The sequence below is a fragment of the Scyliorhinus canicula genome, chromosome 22, assembly GCF_902713615.1.
Source record: "Scyliorhinus canicula chromosome 22, sScyCan1.1, whole genome shotgun sequence".
NCBI lineage: Eukaryota > Metazoa > Chordata > Chondrichthyes > Carcharhiniformes > Scyliorhinidae > Scyliorhinus > Scyliorhinus canicula.
This window is the reverse complement of record NC_052167.1, coordinates 28,907,530-28,916,364: the sequence shown is the minus strand read 5'-3', so window position 1 is coordinate 28,916,364 and position 8,835 is coordinate 28,907,530. Positions and strand designations below refer to the sequence as shown.

At 51.7% G+C, this 8,835-nt stretch overlaps 1 protein-coding gene across 1 annotated transcript in view; it reads right to left on the bottom strand.

Annotated features, from left to right (window-relative positions):
• Positions 1-8,835, bottom strand: part of LOC119956245 (tolloid-like protein 2) — a 191,057-nt gene that overhangs the window by 67,787 nt on the left and 114,435 nt on the right. The window lies entirely within an intron of this gene.

Here is an 8,835-nt window from a genome sequence, read left to right as displayed (position 1 = left end):
TTATCACTTTGGAAGCAAAAACAGGCAGATTACTACCTGAATGGTTGTAAATTGGGAGAGGGGAGTGTGCAGCGGGACCTGGGTGTCCTTGTGCACCAGTCGCTGAAGGTAAGCATGCAGGCAGCAGTCGGTAAAGAAGGCTAATGGTATGTTGGCCTTCATTGCGAGAGGTTTCGAGTATAGAAGCAGGGATGTGTTGCTGCAATTATACAGGGCCTTGGTGAGGCCTCATTTGGAGTATGTGTGCAGTTTTGGTCTCCTTCTCTGAGGAAGGATGTTCTTGCTCTCGAGGGAGTGCAAGAAGGTTTACCAGACTGATTCCAGGGATGGCGGGACTGTCATACGAGGAGAGGTTGACTAGGTGGGATTGTTCTCGCTGGAGTTCAGAAGAATGAGGGGGATCTCATAGAGACTTATACAATTCTAACAGGACTACAGGGTAGATGCAGGGAAGATGTTACCAATGATGGGTGTGTCCAGAACCAGGGGTCACAGTCTGAGGATTCTGGGTAAACCATTTCGGACGAGAGAAGGAGACATTTCTTCACACAAAGAGTGGCGAGCCTGTGGAATTTATTACCACAGGAAGCAGTTGATGCTAAAACTTTGAATATATTCAAGAGGCGCTAGATATAGCACTTGGGGAGAATGGGATCAAATGCTATGGGGAGAAAGCAGGATTATGCTATTGAGTTGGATGATCATCCATGATCGTGATGAATGGCGGAGCAGGCTCGAAGGGCCAAAAGGCCTCATCCTGCTCCTATCTTCTATGTATCTGATACCCTCTCACTCTTCTAAACCCAATGAATATAATCCTAACCAACTAAATCTCTCCTCATAAGACAGTCCTACCCAGCCCAGGGATCAATCTGGTAAACCTTCCTGCACTCCCTGAAAACATGTGCGTCCCTGGCAGTGGATCCTAGCACCGTGTGTGTTTCAGGCAGTGGGTCCTGGCACCGTGTGTGTTTCAGGCAGTGGGTCCCTGCACCGTGTGTGTTTCAGGCAGTGGGTCCGGGTACCATGTGTGTTTCAGGCAGTGGATCCTGGCACCGTGTGTGTTTCAGGCAGTGGACCCTGGTACCATGTGTGTTCAGGCAGTGGGTCCTGGCACCATGTGTGTTTCAGAGCAGTGGGTCCTGGCACCGTGTGTGTTTCAGGCAGTGGGACCGGGTACCATGTGTGTTTCAGGCAGTGGGTCCTGGTACCGTGTGTGTTCAGGCAGTGGGTCCTGGTACCATGTGTTTTCAGGCAGTGGGTCCTGGTACCGTGTGTGTTTCAGGCAGTGGGTCCCGGCACCGTGTGTGTTTCAGGCAGTGGATCCTGGCACCGTGTGTGTTTCAGGCAGTGGGTCCTGGTACCATGTTGTTTCAGGCAGTGGGTCTGGTACCGTGTGTGTTTCAGACAGTGGGTCCTGGTACCATGTGTGTTTCAGGCAGTGGGTCCTGGTACCGTGTTGTTTCAGGCAGTGGGTGTCCGGGTACCATGTGTGTTTCAGGCAGTGGGTCCTGGTACCGTGTGTGTTCAGGAAGTGGATCCTGGCACCGTGTGTGTTTCAGGCAGTGGGTCCTGGCACCGTGTGTGTTTCAGGAAGTGGATCCTGGCACCGTGTTGTTTCAGGCAGTGGGTCCTGGCACCATGTGTGTTTCAGGCAGGGGTCCAGGTACCATGTGTGTTTCAGGCAGTGGGTCCTGGCACCATGTGTGTTTCAGGCAGTGGATCCTGGTACCATGTGTGTTTCAGGCAGTGGGTCCTGGTACCATGTGTGTTTCAGGCAGTGGGTCCTGGTACCATGTGTGTTTCAGGCAGTGGAACCTGTACCATGTGTGTTTCAGGCAGTGGATCCTGGTACCATGTGTGTTTCAGGCAGTGGGTCCTGGCACCGTGGTGTGTTTCAGGCAGTGGGTCCTGGCACCGTGTGTGTTTCAGGCAGTGGGTCCTGGCACCGTGTGTGTTTCAGGAAGTGGATCCTGGCACCGTGTGTGTTTCAGAAGTGGGTCCTGGTACCGTGTGTGTTTCAGGCAGGGACCGGGTACCATGTGTGTTTCAGGCAGTGGGTCCTGGTACCGTGTGTGTTTCAGGAAGTGGATCCTGGTACCAGTGTGTGTGTTTCAGGCAGTGGGTCCGGGTACCATGTGTGTTTCAGGCAGTGGGGGTCCTGGTACATGTGTCTTTCAGGCAGTGGAACCTGGTACCATGTGTGTTCAGGCAGTGGGACCTGGCACCGTGTGTGTTTCAGGCAGTGGGTCCTGGCACCGTGTGTGTTTCAGGCAGTGGATCCTGGCACCGTGTGTGTTTCAGGCAGTGGGTCCTGGCACCGTGTGTGTTTCAGGCAGTGGGTCCTGGCACCGTTTGTGTTTCAGGAAGTGGATCCTGGCACCGTGTGTGTTTCAGGAAGTGGGTCCTGGTACCGTGTGTGTTTCAGGCAGTGGGGTCCGGGTACCATGTGTGTTTCAGGCAGAGGGTCCTGGTACCGTGTGTGTTTCAGGAAGTGGATCCTGGCACCGGGTGTGTTTCAGGAAGTGGATCCTGGCACCGTGTGTGTTTCAGGCAGTGGGTCCTGGTACCATGTGTGTTTCAGGCAGTGGGTCCTGGCACCGTGTGTGTTTCAGGCAGTGGATCCTGGTACCATGTGGTTTCAGGCAGTGGAGCCTGGCACCATGTGTGTTTCAGGCAGTGGGTCCTGGTACCATGTGTGTTTCAGGCAGTGGGTCCTGGTACCATGTGTGTTTCAGACAGTGGGTCCTGGTACCCGTGTGTGTTTCAGGCAGTGGGTCAGGGTACCATGTGTGTTTCAGGCAGTGGGTCCTGGTACCGTGTGTGTTTCAGGAAGTGGATCCTGGCACCGTGTGTGTTTCAGGCAGTGGGTCCTGGCACCGTGTGTGTTCAGGAAGTGGATCCTGGCACCGTGTGTGTTTCAGGCAGTGGTCCTGGCACCATGTGTGTTTCAGGCAGTGGGTCCTGGTACCATGTGTGTTTCAGGCAGTGGGTCCTGGTACCATGTGTGTTTCAGGCAGTGGATCCTGTACCATGTGTGTTTCAGGCAGTGGGTCCTGGTACCATGTGTGTTTCAGGCAGTGGATTCTGGTACCATGTGTGTTTCAGGCAGTGGAACCTGGTACCATGTGTGTTTCAGGCAGTGGATCCTGCTACCATGTGTGTTTCAGGCAGTGGGGTCCTGGCACCGTGTGTGGTTTCAGGCAGTGGGTCCTGGCACCGTGTGTGTTCAGGCAGTGGGTCCTGGTACCATGTGCGTCCGTGGCAGTGGGTCCTGGCACCGTGTGTGTTTCAGGCAGTGGGTCCCGGCACCGTGTGTGTTTCAGGCAGTGGGGTCCAGGTACCATGTGTGTTTCAGGCAGTGGGTCCTGGCACCGTGTGTGTTTCAGGCAGTGGATCCTGGTACCGTGTGTGTTTCAGGCAGTGGATCCTGGCACCGTGTGTGTTTCAGGCAGTGGTCCTGGCACCGTGTGTGTTTCAGGCAGTGGGTCCTGGCACCGTGTGTGTTTCAGGCAGTGGGTCCTGGCACCATGTGTTGTTTCAGGCAGTGGGTCCTGGCACCGTGTGTGTTTCAGGAAGTGGATCCTGGCACCGTGTGTGTTTCAGGAAGTGGGTCCTCAGGCAGTGGAACCTGGTACCCACGTGTGTTTCAGGCAGTGGATCCTGGTACCGTGTGTTTTTCAGGCAGTGGATCCTGGTACCATGTGTGTTTCAGGAAGTGGGGTCCTGGCACCGTGTGTGTTTCAGGCAGTGGGTCCCGGCACCGTGTGTGTTTCAGGCAGTGGGTCCCGGCACCGTGTGTGTTTCAGGCAGTGGGTCCCGGCACCATGTGTGTTTCAGGCAGTGGATCCTGGCACCGTGTGTGTTTCAGGCAGAGGGTCCTGGTACCATGTGTGTTTCAGGCAGTGGATTCCTGGCACCGTGTGTGTTTCAGGCAGTGGGTCCAGGTACCATGTGTGTTTCAGGCAGTGGGTCCTGGCACCGTGTGTGTTTCAGGCAGTGGATCCTGGTACCGTGTGTGTTTCAGGCAGTGGATCCTGGCACCGTGTGTGTTTCAGGCAGTGGGTCCTGGCACCGTGTGTGTTTCAGGCAGTGGGTCCTGGCACCGTGTGTGTTTCAGGCAGTGGATCCTGGTACCGGTGTGTTTTAGGCAGCGGGTCCTGGTGCCATGTGTGTTTCAGGCAGAGGTTCCTGGTACCATGTGTGTTTCAGGCAGTGGGTCCTGGCACCGTGTGTTTTTCAGGCAGTGGAACCTGGTACCATGTGTGTTTCAGGCAGTGGGTCCTGGTACCATGTGTGTTTCAGGCAGTGGGACCTGGTACCATGTGTGTTTCAGGCATTGGTCCTGGTACCATGTGTGTTTCAGGCAGTGGGTCCTGGTACCATGTGTGTTTCAGGCAGTGGGTCCTGGCACCGTGTGTGTTTCAGGCAGTGGGTCCTGGTACCATGTGTGGTTTCAGGCAGTGGAACCTGGTACCATGTGTGTTTCAGGCAGTGGATCCTGGTACCATGTGTGTTTCAGGCAGTGGAACCTGGTACCATGTGTGTTTCAGGCAGTGGATCCTGGTACCATGTGTGTTTCAGGCAGTGGATCCTGGCACCGTGTGTGTTTCAGGCAGTGGGTCCTGGCACCGTGTGTGTTTCAGGCAGTGGGTCCTGGTGCCATGTGTGTTTCAGGCAGTGGGTCCTGGTACCATGTGTGTTTCAGGCAGTGGGTCCTGGTACCATGTGTGTTTCAGGCAGTGGGTCCTGGTACCGTGTGTGTTTCAGGCAGTGGGTCCTGGTACCATGTGTGTCTCGGGGCTGGATTTGCGGTTCATTGTATCGGGCTGGGATTAGGAGGACAAGTTCGACAATTCAGCCCCATCTGTCGGAGAGATCCACCCTAGAGGGCGGATTGATCAGATCTCCGGGGATCCGGTGAGAGTGCTGATGGGATTGATTTCCCAGCATTCTCTGCGACGTTCGCGCAGTCTGTGTTTTTCGCTGACTTATCACTTGTTGCTGCTGAGATTCTGACCGTTCTGGACACAAACTCCTTCCTCATTTCTGTTTCCGTTTTCCAGATCGAAAGACACGACAGCTGCGCGTACGATTACCTGGAGATCCGCGATGGTGACAGCGCAGACGCCGCTCTGATTGGTCAATTCTGCGGCTCCAACAAGCCGAGCGACGTCAGGTCCAGCTCCAACAAGCTCTGGCTGAGGTTTATATCGGACGCTTCAATCAACAAGGCCGGATTTGCAGCCAACTACTTCAAGGGTGTGTTTGGCACTTCTCACTGAATCATAGAATAGGGACAGGATTGCAGGAGGCCATTCTGTCCATCGAGTCTGCGATGGCTCTTTGGAGTCCCATAGTTAGTCCCAGGTGGTCTGAGGTGCATTTGTTTTAATGCGAGAAGTGTAGTAGGTAAGGCAGATGAACTTAGGGCTTGGGTTAGTACCTGGGAATATGATGTTATTGGTATTACTGAGACTTAGTTGAGGGAAGGGCAAGACTGGCAACTAAATATCCCAGGGTATAGATGCTTCAGGAGGGATAGAGAGGGAGGTAAAAGGGGTGGAGGAGTTGCATTACTGGTCAGAGATGATATCACAGCTGTGATTAAGGAGGGCACGATGGAGGATTCGAGCACTGAGGCAATATGGGTAGAGCTAAGAAATAGGAAGGGTGCAGTAACATTGTTGGGACTTTACTACAGGCCTCCCAAAAGCGAGCGTGAAGTAGAGGTACAAATATGTAGACAGATTATAGAACAATGTAGGAGCAATTGGGTGGTTGTGATGGGAGATTTTAACTTCCCCAACATTGAATGGGATTCGTGTAGTGTTGGAGGCGTAGATGGAGCAGAGTTTGTAAGGAGCATCCAGGAGAGTTTTTTAGAGCAGTATGTAAATAGTCCAACTCGGGAAGGGGCCATACTGGACCTGGTATTGGGGAATGATCCCGGCCAGGTGGTTGATGTTTCAGTCGGTGATTACTTTGGGAATAACGATCACAATTCCGTAAGTTTTAGAATACTCATGGACAAGGACAGGAGGGGTCCGAAAGGAAGAGTGCTAAATTGGGGAAAGGCAGAGTATAACAAAATTCAGCGGTTGCTAGGGAATGTGGATTGGGAGCAGCTGTTTAAGGGTAAATCCACATTTGAAATGTGGGAGTCTTTTAAGGAAAGGTTGATTAGAGTGCAGGACAGACATATCCCTGTGAAAATGAGGGATAGAAATGGCAAGATTAGGGAACCATGGATGACGGGTGGAATTGTGAGACTAGCTAAGATGAAAAAGGAAGCATTCATAGGATTGAGGCAACTCAAAACTGATGAAGCTTTGGAGGAATATCGGGAAAGTAGGACGAATCTCAAACGGGCAATAAAGAGGGCTAAAAGGGGTCATGAAATATCTTTGGCTAACAGGGTTAAGGAAAATCCCAAAGCCTTTTATTCATATATAAGGAGCAAGAGGGTAACTAGAGAAAGGATTGGCCCACTCAAAGACAAAAAAGGGAATTTATGCGTGGACTCAGAGGAAATGGGTGAGATTCTTAATGAGTACTTTGCATCGGTATTCACAAAGGAGAGGGACAAGACGGATGTTGAGGCTAGGGATGGATGTTTAAATACTCTCGGTCAAGTTGTCATACGGAAAGGGGAAGTTTTGGGTATTCTAAAAGGCATTAAGGTGGACAAGTCCCCAAGACCGGATCCCAGGTTACTGAGGGAAGCGAGGGTTGAAATAGCTGGGGCCTTAACAGATATCTTTGCAGCATCCTTGAGCACGGGTGAGGTCCCGGAGGACTGGAGAATTGCTAATGTTGTCCCTTTGTTTAAGAAGGGTAGCAGGGATAATCCAGGGAATTATAGACCTGTGAGCTTGACGTCAGTGGTAGGCAAACTGTTGGAGAGGATACTGAGGGATAGGATCTATTCACATTTGGAAGAAAATAGACTTATCAGTGATAGGCAGCATGGTTTTGGGCAGGGAAGGTCATGTCTTACAAACCTAATAGAATTCTTTGAGGAAGTGACAACATTAATTGCTGAGGGAAGGGCTGTAAATGTCATATACATGGACTTCAGTAAGGCGTTTGATAAAGTTTCCCATGGCAGGTGATGGAAAAAGTGAAGTCGTATGGGGTTCAGGGTGTACTAGCTAGATGGATAAAGAACTGGCTGGGCAACAGGAGACAGAGAGTAGTGGTGGAAGGGAGTGTCTCAAAATGGAGAAAGGTGACTAGTGGTGTTCCACAGGGATCCGTGCTCGGACCACTGTTGTTTATGATATACATAAATGATCTGGACGAAGGTATAGGTGGTCTGATTAGCAAGTTTGCAGATGATACTAAGATTGGTGGAGTTGCAGATAGCGAGGAGGACTGTCAGAGAATACAACAAAATATAGGTAGATTGGAGAGTTGGGCAGAGAAATGGCAGATGGAGTTCAATCCAGGCAAATGCGAGGTGATGCATTTTGGAAGATCAAATTCAAGAGCGGACTATATGGTCAATGGAAGGGTCTTGGGGAAAATTGATGTACAGAGAGATCTGGGAGTTCAGGCCCATTGTACCCTGAAGGTGGCAACGCAGGTTGATAGAGTGGTCAAGAAGGCATACAGCATGCTTGCCTTCATCGGACGGGGTATTGAGTACAAGAGTTGGCAGGTCATGTTACAGTTGTATAGGACTTTGGTTTGGCCACATTTGGAATACTGCGTGCAGTTCTGGTCGCCACATTACCAGAAGGATGTGGATGCTTTAGAGAGGGTGCAGAGGAGGTTCACCAGGATGTTGCCTGGTATGGAGGGTGCTAGCTATGAGGAAAGGTTGAGTAGATTAGGATTGTTTTCGTTGGAAAGATGGAGGTTGAGGGGGGACCTGATTGAGGTCTACAAAATTATGAGAGGTATGGACAGGGTGGATAGCAACAAGCTTTTTCCAAGAGTGGGGGTGTCAATTACAAGGGGTCACGATTTTAAGGTGAGAGGGGGAAAGTTTAAGGGAGATGTGCGTGGAAAGTTTTTTACGCAGAGGGTGGTGGGTGCCTGGAACGCTTTACCAGCGGAGGTGGTAGAGGCGGGCACATAGCATCATTTAAGAATGCATCTGGACAGGTATATGAACGGGCGGGCAACAGAGGGAAGTAGACCTTGGAATATAGGAGACAGGTTTAGATAAAGGATCTGGATCGGCGCAGGCTGGGAGGGCCGAAGGGCCTGTTCCTGTGCTGTCATTTTCTTTGTATTGTTGGACATAGCCAGAGTCCTCTGTACATGCTGCAGGATTCACCCACTTACTCGTTCCCCAGCACCCTGAAAACATTTAGGTCTTCCCCCAATTCCCTTTTGAAAATTTCCTGTTGGGTTTGGCTCCACCGCCCTTTCACGGAGTCATAGAGTTGTCCAGCGCAGAAATGGCCCTTCGGCCCATCGAGTCTGCACCGACAATAATTCCCCCTAATCTCTGGCTAATCTCAGTTACCAGCACTTGTCCCAGATCCTTGACTGTTTCAGGTGATCATCCAGCTGCTTTTTGAAGGTGTTGAGGTTTCCGGCCTCCACTACCTTCCCGGGGCCGCGCATTCCCGATTCTCACCACCCTCCGAGTGAAAAGAAATCTCAAATCCCCTCGGAATCTCCTGCCCCTCAGTCTAAAACCCCCTTGTCATTGACCCTCAACCAAGGGGAACAGCTGCTCCCTATTCACCCTGTCCAAACCCCCTCATAATCCTCCACACCTCAATCACATCCTCCCTCAGCCTTCACTGCTCCAAGGAAAACAATCCAAGCCTTTCCAGCCTCTCCTTCCAGCTCAGATGGTCCATCCCAGGCAACATC